Source organism: Physeter macrocephalus, chromosome 11 (genome assembly GCF_002837175.3).
Source record: "Physeter macrocephalus isolate SW-GA chromosome 11, ASM283717v5, whole genome shotgun sequence".
In the NCBI taxonomy this organism is placed as follows: Eukaryota; Metazoa; Chordata; class Mammalia; order Artiodactyla; family Physeteridae; genus Physeter; species Physeter macrocephalus.
The window spans coordinates 144,536,911-144,556,177 of NC_041224.1; positions in this window are offsets into that span (position 1 = coordinate 144,536,911).

A 19,267-nucleotide genomic window follows, 5' to 3' on the forward strand; every position below is an offset into this window, starting at 1 on the left:
TCAAACTTTGAGAAATGTACTACTGGGTAAAAGAGTTAGATCCTGAAGCCACACTTGGCCCTGTGGAAAAGGTTTCCAAAAGATGAGCAGAGATTCACCCTGAGGAAGTTAGAAGAGAAGGTAAACCTGAGGACACAAAAATAAAGTTAGGAAATGTTACAGGGGAGTGGCAATGGCCCACAAAGTGGCTGACAATGGTTTAAGCTCTTGGATACATTTTTATTGAACCATGGGAAAGGTAGCACTTTGAATAAACTTTTAAATGTCTTCCTTTTATATAATCCTTGTTGTTCATACAACTTAGCACAGTGAAGTCCTTAAAGAAAATGCGGAGGAGCACGAAGAGAAGTGAGCCCTGCCAAGTGTTTACTACCTCTACCTTCTCCACAACCCTCTCCACAGTGGCCCTTGAGACAGGAGCAACACTGTCTTAAAGGTACTATGGACTTTTTGTTGTTGGATTTAACTCTAGCAACGACAGCCATGTCTAGCGGTAGAATGAAGAGTGGTGGGTGGGAAAACAAGACTCAGAAGAGCAGTGATCCAGTGAATGAAGGAGGAGGAGAAGACCCAAGACTCTTCCCTCCTCTAGCTTGTACACATACACACACACACACACACACACACACACACACACACGCACACACAACTACACAAAGATAATAGAGGATGATGACTCTCAAGGGATGAAAAATGCAAAAATTTTGACAACAGTGAGAAATACATTCCAGTGAGCTTATACGCAACTTACTGTATAATAGTTAAGAACTATGCCTAACTGTATACCATAATACTTGTTTGAGTCTACTTGAAGAAAAACCTGAAGTAGTGAAAAGTCTTAATTATAGGTGATTTGTAAGGATATACAATGACATTACTTTTTAGTAAGTTGAACACACCTAGTGACTGACACAAGTCAGCCAAGTGGAGGCCCACAGGATCTGCATTAACGGTTAGCTAATTAGCAACATCAGCAAACAAAATCATTTAAAAATGTTCAGGTAAAGTACTTCAAAATTCTTGCTTCCACCTTCCTGTTTGACTATTCATTTAGTAATCTCTGTTCTTCATGAATGGTAAAGAGGTAGGTAAACTCCAAACCGGCCCTTTGTTCAAATAAGCATAACTTAAGAAAACCACAGACAAAGTAAAGAATATTATCAAAGTGTGTCAGTGAACCTGGTACAAAGCAGATTCCATTTGAGCATAAGGGGCAGGCAGAAGCTGGAATCGGGGTCTAGTGATGCTGTGTTGACTCTTACAAGTAAAGCAAGTTCTCTGATGTTTCTTTCCAATATAAACTAACTCTAGTCTAGAAGTCAAGTAAAACAAGTCCTCTGTTTCTTTCCAGTATAAACTAACTCAGGTCTAGAAGAAAAGTAAAGCAAGTTCTCTCATATTTCTTTCCAACATAAACTAACTCTAGTCTAGAAGTCAAGAATATAACTTCCTTCCCCTTTAGGCTCCAGCCATGGTTTACTAGTAACTGCTTAACAACTGGCTCTCTACGTGTAATTCTGACTTGAATTTTGGTTGATGTTTTGGTTACTGTTAGTGAGAAAGATGAATATGAAACAATTAAGATGTATGTTGAAACTTCACCAGTTCGCCAATTATGTGAACAAACTCTGCTGAACCAGATAATAATTTCCTAATACTGAAAGAATATTTTTTCTTCTTTTGTGCTATTCACAATGAAACAGCTAAAAACATCACAAACTTAAGTTTAATCTGCATTATTAGCCTTTCCTCCACCACTTTCTTAGGTCTAGATAGACAATCAACAAAATAATAACTCAAGCCTTAATTTGTAGTGTTTGCTGATTTCCATGGTGTAAATATTCCCACCATGGCCCCTTCCAGCTACCAACATGATGTCATTGAATTCAGAATTGGGAAGAGATATACAGTAGCATGCTATTATCTAATTTTCATGACACAGATAAAATAAATACAAGTAACCTCAAGAGCATAGGGATAATTACAGAGTAAAATAATTAAGAAGTAAGTTTTTTCCTTTGTTTTTAATATAATTTATTTCATTGTAAGTTTACATAATTTACTTTTTAATGATGACTGTGCTGAACAGCCATCTTGCAAAATTCCTGAAAATTTAACAACCAACTCTCAGTAGACAGTAGAGCAGGCTCCAGCATACCACTGGTCCTTCCATGGCCTAAATATGTAAAATACAATTCTGAACACGAGTAACATTCAATATACTAGTATCCTTCAATATGTGAGTATGTGTGAGCTTCAGAGACGTCAGAAAACAGAGCACTGTAGCAAACAGACACAAGGCCAAAAAAAAAAAAATACGGAGAATATTTATAAAAATGAAAAAATACAGGAATAGATACAAAGCACTGAGTATGTTAGAAAGGGTCGTTGCATTAAGGACTTCACAGATGACACTTTTAGTTACCCATCCAGTACCTATTCTCCTTATAGATTAGCCTGCCAGCCACCTATCAATTACCCATTCTCCTCTCCCTTCTTTTTTTAAATTAATTTATTTATTTTAGGCTGCGTTGGGTCTTCATTGCTGGGCGAGGGCTTTCTTTAGTTGCGGCGAGCAGGGGCTGCTCATCGTTGCTGTGAGTGAGCTTCTCACTGTGGTGGCTTTTCTTGTGGCAGAGCACGGGCTCTAGGCACACAGGCTTCAGTAGTTGTGGCTCGTGTGCTCTAGGGCGCAAGCTCAATAGTTGTGGCACATGGGCTTAGTTGCTCTGTGGCATGTGGGATCTTCCTGGACCAGGGCTTGAACCTGTGTCCCCTGCATTGGCAGGTGGATTCTTAATCACTGGCCACCAGTGATACTTAATCAAAGGCCACCAGGGAAGCCGTATCCTCTCCCTTCTTACTAAAAGAACACTGTTATTCTTTGGAGCACCCATGTGCCCAATTAAGTAATTATACTATCCAGCCTCCTTTGCAGCTAGCAGTAGCCATGTGACAGTTTGAGCCAATGAGAAGTAAGTGGAAGTCACTCAGCAGGGCTTCCAAGAAGGCTTTCTTAAACAATTCACTCAGCTGGCACATGGTGTTTGTTCCTCAGTCTTTTTCTTCTCCATCTGGAATTCTGTATCAAGGCCCCGAGACCCAAAGGCTGAGAACCATGCTTGAGATATTTGGGCAGAAAGATAGAAGTCAGGTCCCTGATGACAACCTAGACCACCCTGCCATCCCTACCCTGCCTACCTCCAACTTTTCATTACGTGAGGAAAACAGAAAACATAACTAGATTAAGCTACTCTCACTTGGCTTTTCTGCTACATGCAGCCAAACTTAAAAAGTCTAATTAATAAGGGATCAACATGAGAGGACTGGGAAAAATTGTCAAATGAGAACATGATAAAGCTCAGTCATCAGCATCACCATTCCAGTTTAAAATGCATCTGAAAGAATCCTTCATTAATTCTCACTCAACCTCCCACTAGACATGTACAAGGACCGGAAAGAGAAAACTAGGGCTGACTGTTAATGTATCCTAAGAATTTGGAAGGAATTTCAACTAACTGTGAGGCCATTAAAGTAGGAATGAAAAATAATTGGTGACCTATGGGTCATCCTTTGCTACCAGATCGTAGGTAACAAGGTGACCAAAAAGAAAGTAAAGAGGGTTTCCATGGTGGCGCAGTGGTTGAGAGTCCGCCTGCTGATGCAGGGGACACGGGTTCGTGCCCCGGTCCAGGAAGATCCCGCATGCCGCGGAGCAGCTGGGCCCACGGGCCATGGCAGCTGAGCCTGCGCGTCCGGAGCCTGTGCTCCGCAACGGGAGAGGCCACAACAGTGAGAGGCCCGCGTATAACAAACAAACAAAAAACAAAAACAAAAAAAAAAGAAAGTAGAGAGACAATCCATCCCTCTGCCACTATATCAGCCAGTGCTTCTTTGTTTCCAAATGACAGAAATTCAACTCAGATTAGCATAAAAATTCAGGCAGTTAGTAAGACTCAGCTCCTCTTCATGTGTTGACTCTGCCTTTTCTCAAAAAGGCCGAATTGAATGGATTTCAGGGTCTATGTAGCAGCCCTACCAGCTCCAAGATCATATTCTCCGGAGCCTGTGCTCCGCAACGGGAGAGGCCACAACAGTGAGAGGCCCGCGTACCGCAAAAATAACAAACAAACAAAAAACAAAAACAAAAAAAAAGAAAGTAGAGAGACAATCCATCCCTCTGCCACTATATCAGCCAGTGCTTCTTTGTTTCCAAATGACAGAAATTCAACTCAGATTAGCATAAAAATTCAGGCAGTTAGTAAGACTCAGCTCCTCTTCATGTGTTGACTCTGCCTTTTCTCAAAAAGGCCGAATTGAATGGATTTCAGGGTCTATGTAGCAGCCCTACCAGCTCCAAGATCATATTCTCCTGGGCTCAGATGCAAAAAGAAAGAGCATCTATCTCTTTCTCAGCCTGGGAAAATTATGTCTCATTGGCTCTGCCCAGGTCACACCCCACCTCTGAATGAATCACTGTGGATATGGAAATATGCAGCACTCTCTGATTTGCCATGCTGGAGCCACCTGTCTCCTCCTTAGGTGCAGAGAAGGACACCTTTTAAAAACACAGGGACTGAGTGGAACTGCATCACTTAGTGTCACTTTCTACCTGCAGGGTGGGTGAGGACACACAAAGCTACACACTTTCTGAAAGGATTTAATTATCTGAGACAGCATCACTTTGGGAAAATGTGCTCTAGGGGAACACTTGTTTCCCTATTCCCACCCCATATCAGCTCTGGGGAAGAGAGAAAGAGTATTCTCTCAAAGAAAAATTGAATTTGATACCAAAAGATGGGAGAATGCAAAAAAGAGGGCAAAAACAATACCTATTATACTTACTGTTGCCCTCAGGTTAGAAATTCCATGTTTGCACTAATGGAAAACTGAGCAAGTCCCTTTCCTGTGGTGGCAATTCATTCTGAAAGACCACTCCCCAGATTGCTCAGACAGTACAACATCTGTTTTTACACACACCAGGAGGCTGCAACTTCAAGGAACCAACTAACTAGGAAGGTAGGGGAAAGGAAAATGAGGTACAGTCCTCAGTGTAGAACATTGGAGGGAGGAAGCAAATGGAAGAGCACTGGATGAAGTCGATGCTGGGGATTATGATTTTTCATGTGCCACAGTGATTCATGGAGTCAGAAGCAGTGGAAATACAGTAAGATCCTACCTCAACCAGGCAGTTGCCACACCACATGAACGCCTTCCAGACACTAGGAAGTGAATTGGGAGCAGTTCGGTCAAGAACAAGAAAATGGAGATATATTTATCAAGTGTAAAGAACAAAAAAATAAGCCAGGGACACATACCAATTACAGACAAAGACTTAAGCAGCAAAGAGAGGAATTTACGTTGACAGAAGAAACAAACCACCATAAATTTTTATATCAACTAAGTAAAGCAAAAACTATTACAAATAAAAAGGAAAACTGATCAAAATATAATTTCAGATTGACAATAACAAAAATAAAATCACTACATGTCAAAATTTATCAGTAATGTAGTGTAAATATATTAGAGAATTGTTTTAGTTATTCATTCAGCAAAGGAACAAACTACCCCAGTACAAAGATTTTAATTAGTTCTCTCTCACCTTCCTTTTATTATCCTAATCAGCAACTTACTTGAAACTGAATAGCCTTGAATGGTTCTGTGTTTTCACAAGGGTGTTTGCTCTACTTTCTGTATTCTTTATTTTTCTTCTCTACTTCCCTCTTGTCTATATTCTACCTGCCACCTATCCAATTACTTACTTAATATGACATCTTATTGACCTATTGTGTTTACTCAAATATATTTTTTAAGGGGAACTGATAGATAAGAAAATATAGGGACTTCTCTGGTGGTCCAGTGGTTAAGACTTCGCCTTCCAATGCAGGGGGTGCAGGTTCAATCCCTGGTTGGGGAGCTAAGATCCCACATGCCTCACCGCCAATAAAACCAAAACATAAAACAGAAGCAATATTGTAACAAATTCAATAAAGACTTTAAAAATGGTCCACATCAAAAAAAAAAAATCTATAAAAAAAATGAAAATATAAGATAAGGATCAAAGATAGAAAGGACCATGTCCTTGGAATTAGAGCACAGGATGAGAAATGCCACAAGAGGCAGATATAGGAGGTACTCTAGTTTGATATGGCTGCCGCAGTGAAGTACCACAGACTGGGTAGCTTAAACAACAGAAATGTATTGTCTCACAGTTGTGGAAGTCAGAAGTCTGAGATCAAGGCGTCGGCAGGGTTGGTTCCTTCTGAGCGCCATGAGGGAAGGATCTGTTACAGGCCTCTCTCCTTGGCTTGTAGATGGCTATCTTCTGCCCATGTGTTTTCACATCATCTTCCTACTGTGCATTACTGTCTCTGTGTCCAAATTTCCCCTTTTTATAAGGATACCAGTCATATTGGATTAGGGCCCACCCTAATGACCTCATTTTAACTTGATTACCTCTTTCAAGACTGTATTTCCAAAAAGTTCACATTCTGTGACACTAGGATTCCAGTATATCTTTTTTCATTTTTCGGAGCGTGGGGAGAGACACAATTGAACCCATAACAGGAGGGATGAGTCTTTCTGAGAACGGACCAGAATAGAATTGGCACCACCAGCTGTCCAGTGAGTGAAGTTTATATCTCTTTAATAAGCCACCTAAAATCACTGCACTTTAGGAAACTCTTTCCTCTATGTTTTTTGCCTTATCACCCCTTAATTCATATCATCCACCTCCCCTCTTCCCATAAGTCAACTGGATCTATACTTTCCTATCTCCTTTTGAATTTTTTGTCACTTAATAAATAAAACACATTTCTTCTTAATAAAACAAAAGTTACCATACACAGGCACAAGAGTGGTATAAAGCCCTTCACACCTGGTCCCCGAATAGCTGTAATCTACAAATGGACCCAATGAGTCCCTCTCAGGCTCTGAACCCAATCTTGATAATACGCAGTGAATGTAGGAGTCTGGCTTGATAATACGCAGTGAATGTAAGAACTTCTGGTTCCATGCTAAGAGAAAACTTCAGTTTGTCAGTAATTGATTTCCTGACATGTGACCCAGGCTCCCAGTGACTGAATCCTTACCCTTTCTTCTTATTATTCCTTATCTAAGTTCCTAATTTCTGGACCAGCATCTCTGGCTAGATTCTTGTTTTTCCCCTTTAAGAGTAGGATTTACAATTTCTGAATTCTCTGCCTGCTATCTCAGTATGACCAAGAAATTGTATTCTTGTCCTGGATTTTACTCTACTTAAAGTCAGGTCACTGACTGGGTTGTCAGAGATTTATAATGTTAACACCTATCGCCTTGAAAATTTGTTGGTCCTGTCTCCACCTGGATATCATGGTACCTGCATACAGTAAGTATACAGCAAATGTTTGTGTTTTTTGAATAGATATTAATTGGTGTTGGATATTTAACATTTGTTAATGTCACTTCTTCATTACCAGACCAAGGACCAACACCCCAAAAGTACATCTTCTTTCAAACACACATGACTGTCTTTCCATCCTTGAAAAGTCTTGCTTTGCTCCCATGTACAAATCCCTGATCTTTATGGGAGTAAATGAGTCTCTACAGACTCAAATTCAGGACTTGCTCAGACTAGGATCAAATCAAGTTATGTCAGCCCTGGTCAGACACTGACCCCACCACATGCATTATGGCTCCATATTATAAGTAGAAATTGCTCAGTCCTAAAATAAAGAAATGATCAAACATCCTCCAATTAGCCCTAATATCTCCTTCTCTTCAAAAAGGTCTAGACCTATGATGACAGAATCACTCCAATAAAGTTCAAGAAGCCTGTACAGAAAAGGGTTAACTTAGGCCTGGTTGCTCAAACCCCTGCACATTCTAAAGGAAGGCCTGATCTCAAGAGGACTGGCCCTTGGCCAACTCCTAGGAGACAACCTCTGAGCCCTTGGAATATCCTGCTTGATAAGGGTTTTATATTCCTGAGGCCTTGGGGCCAGATTGTATCAGTGTGACCAGATGATTTATGCTAATAATGCAACCCATGGTGAATGCCTGTTTTTGTATGCATGAGGTCCTGGGCCATGTTCTACCAGGTTGATCTCTGGGGGGTTGAATAGTGGGTAGCTAATCATGTGGATGCTGCATGCTTACAAGAACAATCTGAAACCTTTTAAAGATACAAACCCTGAATACCAAGGCTCAGGTAAGCTCCCCTTGTTGGCAACACTTGGTACATGTTGTCACACATCATTGCTGGGAGAATTAAGCATGTTCATGTGACTCCACTGGGAGAAGAGACCTGTAAACTTACATCTGGTTCCTCCTGGACTTCACCCATTCACCTTTTACCTTTGTTAATTTTAATCTGTATCCTTTCACTGTAATAAACTATAACTGTGAATATAACAGCTTTTTTGAATCCTGTAAGTCCTTCTAGCAAATCATCAAGTCTGAGTATGATCTTGAGGAGCCCTGGTTCAGAGCCACTTTGAGTGAATACCAACATGAGTAAGAAAAGCCAATTATTTTAATTTCTTTATCCCTGTAGATTTTTGGTACTGAGAACATTTAGGACTTTTATATAGATCTATCCCTTTTCCTTGGTTTTCACCTATATATCAACTCCTCAAGATGAATTGTCTATATCTAGAAACTTTTTCAATGCCTAAATGCATTGACCAAGAAATTCAACCTCCATAGATTTAGCAAAAGGAAATGTTCACACATGATTACATAGATAGGTGTAGGATATTCATTCCAGTATTACTTGTAAGTGAAAAAATCAGAGGTGACATATACCCTTCAGCACAGAGATGCTATAATACATAATTTGGAATACTATGTAGCTGGGTACTGATATGGAATGCAATCCAAGAATGATTTTGGGGGATAAAAATCAAGTATGCAGAATACAGCTTCATTTTTATAAAAACAAAATAAAATCCTAATTCTTTTTGTTAGTGTAACCATAGAAAAAGAGGTGGAATATCATTTATCTGATGCCAGTGGGTATCATGAAGCAAAGAAGGGAGGATGGAATAAGAAATTTCTCTGGTATTATTTAAGTATTTGTCAATCATTTTTGGCTTGGTTTGGTATCATTTTTGTATTTTTCCCAGATTTTTTTTTTTTTTTTGTGGTATGCGGGCCTCCCTCTGCTGCGGCCTCTCCCGTTGCGGAGCACAGGCTCCGGACGCGCAGGCTCAGCGGCCATGGCTCACGGGCCCAGCCGCTCCGCGGCATGTGGGATCCTCCCAGACCGGGGCGCGAACCCGGTTCCCCTGCATCGGCAGGCGGACGCGCAACCACTGTGCCACCAGGGAAGCCCCCAGATTTTTAAAATACCAGACATTCCAACATTTAACCACTTTGCCTTTATCTACAATGCCAAAACCACCTGGCACTAATCAGAAAAGTCAGCAATGTTAGAGTTGGTGTAGCATTTACCTCTACCTCTCCCTCTGGGAAAATCTCACCTGAGCTGTGCTCCTGGTTTAGCAGATGGGATCTGGCTCACCAGGTGTGAGAACAAGTAGCTGGAGGGGAGCTGGCAGATACCCTGCATGAGAATGAGGCTCCTTCATAGGTGCTCATTTGACCTTACTGTACCTTGTCACAAAGATCTTTAAAAATGAAGCATGAATGCCCTCGTTTCCCTGGGTCATGAAATTCCCTAAGCAGGGATTCCTCTCATGAACCCTTGCTGTATACCCTGTGGGGTTGAGGGTGCTCCCGACTACTGAAGAGCAGGGTGAGTACTGACTGTGGGTTGCGACCATTATGGAGTGGTAAAGAGCATTCTTCCTGGCTATATTCCTGCTTAGCCAAATGGTGATGTGATCTCATGCAAGTCCACTTCTACTCTGAATATCAGTTTTCATCATCTATAAGAATCATGAATAGATCATCTCTAATGTCTTTTACAGCACTACAATTCTAACTGTATTATCACAATAAATTAGCTCCATTTTCCTTCACCTGGATACAGTTTCTCCCCCTCTACAGAGCTACTGCTTCCAATCAAATACCCTTGTCATTCCCAAGAAGAGAAGGAAAGGTTAGGCTGCTATAGGAAAAAAAAAAAACAAAACAGGGTGATTCCTGTTGGGAAAGTATCACCCATCACACAACTCCTCATCTAAAATGAGAATAAAGAAATATATTAAATACTTTTACATGTTTAAAATAAAGCTACCCACTTCATATTAGTTGCATTATATAATTCTAATTCTAACACAGAAATGTATGTCTTTTGATGTCTATCAAGAAGACGAATTAAAACTTTGATTAATGAAAAGAATATGTTTCATATTCATATGACCTCTTTAATCTTTTGTGTGAATAGGAAGGCACATTAATCTGACAAAAAAAGGAAGGCTCAGTGTGGGGAGAATAAGGAATAGACCACCATGTTAACAGAAATGTAATTCAAAGAACTCATGATCAATTTCTAGGACCAACTTCTAGCTATTCTGAACATTTATTTTTGTCCCTCAATTTGAAGTCCTATCAGGAAATACAAAAAGAAAAACATTCATTTACGGTCTTCATTTCCAGAATAAATTGAGCCTCATTATAAAATGTCCACACTTTTCTACTGCAATTAATCTGGTCACAAGAAGGCCAACTGCAGAAGATTAATGGATCACAAATGAGGGCTGCTGTGCATGGCAGAATGACCACCACCATCACCTCAGACATGACACCACATGACCCAAGGGTCCAATACTTCTACAACAAATTGCAACACACATACAACGGCACTAACTCTATTTCCAAAACAGCTTAGCATTATGAGTTCCTGAAATTTAATTTACATTCTTTTTCACTTTTGCAATTATAAATCCCTGAAGTTAAGGTTTATGGGAAAATGTTGATAAAATCTGTCCTATAGCACTAAACAGGCAATTGATATCAACAATATTTATGGTGTATTGGAGCAGCTTTTGTGCTTCAAATTGTTTACTGAAGGAGCTAATTTTAGGTTGAACACCCATAACATCTGAAAAAAAAAACCTTGAAAAACTATACAAATAGCAACTAAAAGGCAATGTTATATGATGCTGTAATTTAGCTGGTAAGCACATTTACAGAACAGCTGTGAACCAAAGGATTTTATTACAATCTGAGGTAGGCACAAAATATAGACATGACAAAGTTTTTTCTTGAAAAAATGTACACTCTACATAGGGTCCAGAGTATGGGAGGTAACACTGTATTTTGGTAAGGAAAGGTATAAACTCATCTGAAATCAAACTGAGAATGTAAATGCTAAGAGTCTATGAAAGGAAGGTGTGAAACAAACCAGAAAGGATTAAATATGTATAGCTACATACTCAGAAGAGCTTGTTTAGAAGGAAGATGTAACAAATGGAAGCATTTTATGGCATAATAGAAATGGCCTCAAGTTTGGAGATAAAAATTGGAAAGGGCAATAGAAATTTCAGATGGAGATAGGAATCAGCAACATTTTGGTAGAATCTTTCTGATTAATACTTCTTGAGTCATTGCTTGGAGCAAGAAAAGTGTAGGGATACTCAAAGTACCTGGACTGGACTCTAAGAGTAAAGATAAGAGTAGTGACATTAAGGACTCGTGTTATCAAGTGATTCCAGAAAAACCTAAGGTTCTTGGAGTATCATGTGTGCATATTCATACTTTGGGATTCCACTTTAGAAATTCTAACCATTGTTCAATGGTAGCAAACAATGTCAATGTTGCAGATCTTCTGTAATTAATCCCAAAGCAGCTCCTCTTCAATCTGGTTGGTGTTCCATAACACTTTTTTTTTTGTTTGTTGTTTTTGCGGTACGCTGGCCTCTCACTGTTGTGGCCTCTCCCGTTGTGGAGTACAGGCTCCGGACGCGCAGGCTCAGCGGCCATGGCTCACGGGCCCAGCCGCTCCGCGGCACGTGGGATCTTCCCGGACCGGGGCACGAACCCGTGTCCCCTGCATCAGCAGGCGGACTCTCAACCACGGCGCCACCAGGGAAGCCCTCCATAACACTTTTAAATACTTATGCATGAGCCTGAGTCATATAGAAAAGGGAAAGTCTGAAAATTACTTGTACAGCCAAATCCTTGATATCAGTTTCTTTTATTTTTCTTGTTTCCTTCACTTAAAGGTACATTTAAAAGCTTCCAATAGTTACATTTAAAAACTAGCCATAATTGGATAGCTGGTATCAAACTAATCATCCCACTGAAAAATTACAATATTTTAAAATAACTGTGGGCATTGCGGGGAATGGAGCTTTGGTACATGCAGGAAGAAAGGAACAGGTGGTGAGATTTAGTATATTCAACCTTAGCAAAGCAACATTTTAGCAGGGCAACCTCTCCCTGAGGTTGCTTTCCCATTTCCTGTAAACAGAGGAATAGACCCCTAGCAGAAATACAGTGGTCTAAATGAGCTACGGAGAAAGAGTTTGGAGTTCAGGTGGCCAAAGCAGCTAGAACTTGAAAATTAAAATCACAGAAGGTAGGGAGCCTCAGGAAAGCAAGCCCCATGAGCTGTATATAAATTCCCCTCAAGTTATTGACTAACACCTGAAATTTACCCATGAAGAGTTTGAGCATAAAAGAGGTAATTTCTAGCAAATTTGATAAGGCAAGAAAGAAATAAAAGCCATGGAGTTTGTCATCTAGTCTCAGACAACATGATTATCTATTAGAAAATTCCACTGAATCTAAAAAAAGCCCCTAGAACTAATAAGTGGGTTTAGCAAGATCACAAGATACAAAAATCAATTGTATTTGAACATACTCACAATTAACAATTAGAAACTAAAATTAAAGAAAGAGCACTATTTATAATAGCACCTCAGATACAAATCTAACAAAATATGTGCAGGTATTTTATATTGAAAATTATACAACACTTATCAAAGAAATCAGAATTGGGATAAAGAACATCTAAATGAATGGAGACATACACTCTATTCATGGATCAGAAGACTCAATACTGTTGTGAATTTTTCCCAAATTGGTCTTTAGACTCCACATAATCTCAGTGAAAATCCTAGCATTTTTAGTAGATAACAACAAGCTATTTCTAACATTTATGTCAAAGGCAAAGAAACTAAAGCAGTCAAAACAATTCTTTTAAAGAAGAGCAAAGCTGGAGAACTCCTGTTACCTGATTTCAAGAAAATATGAAGCTGTAGTGTCCAAGACAGTAAAGTACTAATGAAAGGACAGATACAGACCAACATAGCAGAGCGAAGGTTCTAGAAATAGGCTCACAGACACAGTCAACAGACTTTTGACAAAGGGAGTTCAGAGAAGACATAGTCATTTAAACAATTGGATATGCATATGAAAATAAAATATTCTCCAAAAACTAGAAATAAACTTGGGCAATTGGGATTGACATGTATACACTGATGTGTATAAAATTGATGACTAACAAGAACCTGCTGTATAAAAAAATAAATTTAATTTAATTTAAAATTTTTTTTAAAAACTAGAAATAACCAAATGTCCATCAGCAGAGGAATGGATAAATTGTGGTATATTCATTTAACTGAATATTACACAGTGTTGGAAAAGAACAAACTCCTAAATACTCAAGAATATGGATAAATTTCACAGACCTTATATTAGAAGCCAGAGGTAAAAGATTATACATCCATGTGATTCCACTTATATGAATGTCTAGAAAAGGCAAAACTATCCCATGAAAACAGGCATCAAAATAATCATTTCATTTCTGGAATACTCACTGGGAAGAGACAAAAGGAACCCTTTTTGGGTGGTGATAAATTTCTTTATCTTGATCTGATAGTAGTTACACAGGCACATACATAGGAAAAAATTCAATGAAATGAACACTTAGGATTTGTGCACTTTACTGTATTTATGTTGGTATACCTCATTTTTAAAAGTAAGGAAGAAAGGAAAAAAGTAGAGGGAGGGAGAAAGGAAGAGAAGGAGAGAGAGGGAGGGAAGGAAGGAGAACTTTATATATTGCTACTGTGTGATGATATGATCTCCAGGATATATTGTCGAGTAAAAAATTGAAACTCAGAACAATATTTATTACATGACACTTTTTATCTAAGAATGGAGACAGTGAGATACCAATATGTATTTATGAAAAAGTAACAGTTGATGAATAAACCAAAAATGAATAAACTTCTATATATAGGGGAGGAAGAGAATAGGGTGCAGGCAAAAAGCATGAAAGCTACATCTTTGAATGTACTTTATTATTTTGATTTTAGAACCATGTAAATGCTCTTACATAATTTTTAAAAATGGACAAAAAAGAGTGCTCTGTAAAAATAACTGAAACAAATGTACCTAATAGTATATCAAATTGATAGTATGAATATATACAGAAGAATTATTTCAAGTCACTCTAAAACATATTTGAGTGTATCTCCCTCTGGGCACATATACAAAAGAAACGAACTGTCAAGAAATCACAAACTGTATTCAGCTGTATTCTTTTTAGTAGAAATGTTGCCACCGTTACTTTTTAAATACAGTAAATAAGAAATACCAGGAAATATTTTCAGCATAAAAGAAGAGAGATGCAAATATAAGTCAAAAATTATCTGTTTTAGTCCAAGAAGACCTAAATAGATATTTCTCCAAAGAAGACATACAGATAGCCAACAGACACATGAAAAGATACTCAATATTGCTAATTATTAGAGAAATGCAAATCAAAACTACAGTGAGGTATCATCTCACACTGGCCATAAATGACCATCACTAAAAGTCTGCAAATAATAAATGCTGGAGAGCAAGCCCACTCCTAGGCACATATCTGGAGAAAAACGTGGTTCGAAAGGTTACATGCACCCAACTGTTCACTGCAGCGCTGTTTACGATAGCCAAGACGTGGAAGCAACCTAAATGTCCAACAACAGATGAATGGATAAAGAAGATGTGGTACATACATACAATGGAATATTACTCAGCCAGTTAAAAAGAATGAAATAATGCCACTTGCAGCAACATAGATGGACCTGGAGATTATCATACTAAGTGAAGTAAGTCAGACAGAGAAAGACAAATATCATATATCGTTTATATACAGAATCTAAACAACAACAACAAAAGATACAAATGAACTTATTTACAAAACAGAAACAGACTCAGAGACTTAGAGAATGAACTTATGGTTACCATGGGGGAAGGGTGGGGGAGAGGGATAGATTGGGAGTTTGGGGTTGGCATGTACACTCTGTTATATTCAAAATAGATAACCAACAAGGACCTACTATATAGCACAGGGAATGCTGCTCAATATTCTGTAATAACCTAAATGAGAAAAATAACCTAAAAGATACATGTAAATGTATAACCAAATCACTTCGCTGTACACCTGAAACTAACACAATATTATTAATCAACTATGTTCCAATATTTTAAAAAAATATTTTTTTTAATGCTGGAGAGGGTGTAGAGAAAAGGGAACTCTCCTACACTGTTGGTAGGAATGTAAATTGGTGCAGCCACTATGGAAAACAGTATGGAGTTTCCCTAAAACACAAAAAATAGAGTTGCCATATGATACAGCAATCCCACTCCTGGGCATATATCTAGAGAACACTCAAACTCAAAAAGACACATGCACCCCAATGTTCATAGCAGCACTATTTATAATAGTCAAGACATGGAAGCAACCTAAATGTCCAATAACAGACGACTGGATAAAGAAGATGTAGTATGTATATATATATACTACTCAACCATTAAAAAAAATGAAATAATGCCATTTGCAGCAACATGGATGGACATAGAGATTATCATACTAAGTGAAGTAAGTCAGAAAGAGTACAAATATCATATGATATCACTTACAATTAGAATCTAAAATATGACACAAATGAACTTATTTACAAAACAGAAACGACTCACAGAATAGAAAACAAATTTATGGTTAACAAAGGGGAAAGGGGGTGAGAGAGGGATAAATTAGAAGTTTGGGATTATCATATAGAAACAACTATATATAAAACAAATCAATAACAGTGTCCTACTGTATAGCACAAGGAACTATATTCAATATCCTGCAATAAACCATAATGGAAAAGAATATGAAAAAGAATATATATATTATATATATAATTATAATTATATAAATATATAACTGAATCACTTTGCTATACACCAAAAACTAACACAATGTTGTAAATCAACTATACTTCAATTAAAATTTTTTTAATTTTAAAAAATTATCTGCTTTAGTCAGAGTCTTTATCCCTATATTTCTTCAAAATAACTGTTATCCATCACCTCAAATGTGGCTTGGGGATAAGCTTGCAGGTCTGGGAAATGGGGAATCAAGTCTGGGGCACAAATGAGCTTGAGGACTAACAAGCACTACATTACATTGATTCTGACTCTGGTGAACCATCAACCCAGAAGAGTTCTGATTTGAGGAGAAACACAGAAACATCTTAGTTCTAAACTTTCTCACCACAAAGAAGAGCAAGGAAAATGAAAAATAAACTGATAAATTGTATTTTCAATGAAACCAGGAAAAACAAAAATCAGAAAACTTCCAATTGTAAATAATTGCTTCCCAAAGACAGAGCAGAACCAGAAGGAAGGAAAGATGTGCAGAGGAGGCCGGAGGGAGAATGATCTCAGAAAGAACCAGCAAATACAAAAATTATAAAAGGGTGAGTTGGCCTGGAAGGCTCTACCTCCTGATGAACAGTCTAGGTGAGCCCAAGGCTGATGAGTGAAATGAATAAAGATGGGACTTCACAAGATGCCATCCGTTAAGTCTTTTGCTACGGCAACAGGAGAGGACACCCTTGAGAGCTGTGAAGCCTAGAAATCTACCCTGGCCTCATACCTACACGGGAACTTCCTGCTAACCACACACACAAAAATCTATCTCATTAAGATATGAGTAACAACAAAAAAGATGCTCTATATTCACACAAAGATACTACAAGGAAATATATTGATGAAAAGATGAAAAAGAGCAAGATAGCTTTCTTACAGACAGTAAAAACACCAGAAAAATATTGATACAAAACAGGTTAAAAAGCACAACCAAAATTCCAGCTGAGAATCTTAAACCTTTATGCAGCAACTGAAACTATAAAGGAGAAATACCAGAACTCAGAGAAGAGATGTCAGACAAGAGGCAGTGACAGTTAATAACAGGAGGATAGGCAAGAGGAACTGACAGCACTCAGAAAAGAAATAGAAAAAAATGACAAAATCACTTCAGAAATAAAGACTAAACTACAAGGAATACAAGGAAGAGCAGATACCATAAAAAGCACAGTAAGGATACAGAGGATAGAAAAAGAAAATCGAACAAAATGCAAAATAAAATAGAAAGAGGCAAAAAGGTCTACACTTTAAAAGTCAGGACTAAAATATTATTTATAGATAGATCTATATAGATCTATATTATATATAGATAGATAGATATAGATGTCAATGAAGAAACAAAACCAAAATGATGGAACATAACAAACATTTTAAACTATTTAAACAACAGAAAAAACCTTTCCTGAAATGAAACAAAGAAAGGAAAGGAGGGAGGGGGTGGGGTGGAGAGCAGAGAGGAAGGAAGACAGACTGAGCTGAATCTACATATAGAAAGGGCACACGGAGCACCAGGGAAAGATGACCCAGAATCGTCAACACTGAGGCATATTCTGGAAAATTATTTGAATTTTAAAATAAGAAAAAAGGAGCTTTTGTGTAAACAGTAAAAAGAACAAGTCACTTATAGGGCAGAAAAAACAAGCTTGATCAGATTTATTGACAACAACATTCAATAAAGACCACAGAAGACAGCAGAGCAGCACCTACAAGATACTCATGCTAAGAAGACGTAGGTAGCACAAGGATTTTATACAGCTCAACTCTTCCTAAAGCATAAAGTCTGCAGACAAATACAGATGACTCTCATTGTTCGTGGTAATTATGTTCTATAAGGTCACTGTAGACACTGAATTAGCAAACGCTAAACCATTTCTCCTAAGATAAACACAGGGTTAGGTTCCTGGGAGTATCTGGTCACAACATAACAAAAAATGACAGAACTAAGACCAAACATACATTTTTCTATCAATACATGTATATAAGCTTAAGTAATCTATTGAAAGGAAAAGATCTTCAGATAGGATCACAAAACAGAATCCACCTCTGTACTCTATACAAAAGACATGCCTAAAACTAATTTTAAACACAAGAAATAAAATAAAGGAAAAACAGAAAGAAAAAAAACAGAGGTTGTGACTATAATATTACACAAGGTAAAATTCAGATCAAGCATCAAAAGAGACAAAGAATGGTACTATATTGCTCAAGGTCACAGTTCACTATAAAGACATTGCAGTTATGTTTTATGCCCACCAAACAAGTTGGGTTTACTGACACTGCTGCAAGAAGGGAGACCACAGCTCAGGGGGAAACTTGGGGTGACTCAGTAACCTAAGGAGGACTTGTTAGAAGATTTGGGTCTATTAGGTGATTGGGAGGAGGGTTCAAGGAAATGTGATTTAGCTCTGGATCAGGTGGTATCCGAAAGTGGGAATGATTAATTCTATGACTGGGTATCTTAATAATGTTTATTAAGAACAGAGTAGGGTTAGGGTTGTGATTGGTAATTACAAACAGCTCACTGTGGGACTTCTCAGCTTCCATAATCATGTGAGCCAACCCTTCATGCTAAATCTCTTTCTATACATCCATATGTATCCTATTGTTTTTCTGGAGAAGCCTGACTAATATAGTGAAGTAGCAGTCTCTCATGTTAGCTGGGAAAGGGGGATGTGTGGTCATTTTTCTGACTTGCACAGTGTTCTTCACTTTACCTTTGCTCACACATGGTTATGGAGTGGTCTTTTTGTCTCACATTATCTTGTGACCTTGTCTGATGTTGGTATTCTGTGATGTGTGAGTTTAACAGTGGAATATCATGGCCTACCTGTAAGAGCCAGGGCAGGCACCAATTCTCTGCTATCAGGGGCTGCTTTTTTTTTTACTTAATATCTGCTTCTTTTTTTCCCTCAATGTCTAAACAAAAAAAAAAATCCAAGTAGCAACTTTCATAAAACAGAAATTACACGGACTTCCCTGGTGGTTCAGTAGTTAAGACTCCATGCTCACAATGAAGGGACACAGGTTCAATCCCTGGTCAGGGAACTAAATCCCACATGCATGTCACAACTAAGAGTTCACATGTCACAACTAAGGAGCCCATGAGCCACAACTAAGGAGCCCGCTTGCCGCAACTAAGACCCAGTGCAAACAAACAAACAAATAAATAAATAAATATTTTTTAAAACAGAAA